We start from the raw sequence: 1,579 nt of genomic DNA on the forward strand, positions 1-1,579 counted from the left end.
ACACGCACAGCTCCAAATGATCCATCTGTCCTGTTGAAGACATCTACCACCCACTTCATCCTGGTACAGGCTATTTTTGTTTACTTTGTTTTGAGGGCTCCTGTGTTGGAAGCCTTTAAGGAATACTTTGGTTTCCATTTGAAAATAAAAAGCAAAGCACTTTATTCTTCTATTTCATACCTATTGCAGGGCTGTGTGCAAAGAAATGCTCAATAAATGCTGATTGAATTGCCTTTATATAGATCGCGGCCTATGTCACTTTTGGATTTTCTGTGTACATTTTTACTGATGCGTGCACATTTGTCATAAAGTGAATTGTGCAAGGAGCAATAGTCTTTAGAATTTGATATTTTTCTGAATCTGTTCTCTGCAAACCTGTGTCCTTTTAGGTGAGTTTAATTACTACATTTTTAAATTCTCTGTGACAAAGGATGAATTGAAGCCTTCTTTAAGTGTTTTTTTTTTTTTTAACTGCTTTTCTTTTCTTGGCAGGGTAAGTAATAGCATTATGCTGTGTTACTGGAAATTTCAATCAATAAAATATATGTGTCTTTAATTAGAATGCTAGGAAGTACTGCTGAGTCAGACCATTTAGTTAATGCAAAAAGTGGAGTTCAAGAGTTTATGCACAGAGGGTCAGTTTGAGTACATTGAGTCTAGTTGGGCAATTTTAATATTTTTTCCCAGATAATTTACATTTGTTTTAAGGTCCAGTGTTCATAAATATTAGCAAAGCACCTCTCCTGAAGCAGACACAGAAATGAACGAGACCACCTTTGCTTTCAAGAAGTTCATGGTCCAGTGATTTGTTCTCTCTCTCATCCACTCTGGCAGAAAGCCCATACTTTGGTGGACATCTTCAATTTTGACTTCTCCCCTGAGATCCAGAGCAGCATTCCCAGTTGCGTTCCGGACGTACTCCATAGATGTTCTGATGATGTCTTAAACTTCTTATTACATCTGAGATTAGTTCATTATCACCTCCTTCCACCAAAACTCATTCTCTTTCCTACATCTCTTGTCTCCATGACTTTACTTTTTTCTAATCACTCAGGCACTAATCTTTGAGATTCTAACCAAACCCCTTACATTAGAGATCTAGTTCCCCCTTAGTAAGCAACTATATCCTTTGATTGTGGCCATTTGTCCATTAGAGTCTCCTCCCATAATCACTGCCCCTCTTCGGCGTGGCTGACTGTATGAATCTGTGCAAGAGAGGGATGACTCAGTGGGGTACTCTACATTCTCTACTAATAACTTTGTCTTAATCCACTTGCCCCTTGGTTGTCAAAATGACCCATCTCTCTCCCCTCCTCAACCTCAGCAAGGTCCTCTCCCTTTCCTTCCTCCCAGGTGCTGGTGCATAATTGAATACTCTCCCATTTCCACTTCCCTTTCTGATTCAGTATTTCCAGAGACACTCAGTTCTTCCAATGGATTCCCTTCTCCAACTGCTAATTTAGCACAGTCTGAAGTTTCCCCATTCCAAACACTGCCCACCCAGGTACCCACCCCCCCGCCCCAGATTGTGGCCTGCTCCAATCCATGACATGGCATCAACACTGGTCTGCTTTGGGAC

At 40.7% G+C, this 1,579-nt stretch overlaps 1 protein-coding gene and 1 long non-coding RNA gene across 9 annotated transcripts in view; both read left to right on the top strand.

The window, feature by feature from the left end:
• Nucleotides 1-1,579, top strand: part of ABLIM1 (actin binding LIM protein 1) — a 254,075-nt gene that overhangs the window by 71,576 nt on the left and 180,920 nt on the right. The gene's annotated exons all lie outside the window — the stretch shown is intronic.
• LOC120609066 (uncharacterized) overlaps nucleotides 16-1,579 on the top strand; it is a 6,805-nt gene continuing 5,241 nt past the window's right edge. Inside the window, exon 1 of the long non-coding RNA XR_005654645.1 lies at nucleotides 16-389. This is a non-coding gene — a long non-coding RNA (uncharacterized LOC120609066). The remainder of the gene's footprint in view (nucleotides 390-1,579) is intronic.

This window comes from Pteropus medius, unplaced genomic scaffold, assembly GCF_902729225.1.
Source record: "Pteropus medius unplaced genomic scaffold, Ma_sr-lr_union100, whole genome shotgun sequence".
NCBI lineage: Eukaryota > Metazoa > Chordata > Mammalia > Chiroptera > Pteropodidae > Pteropus > Pteropus medius.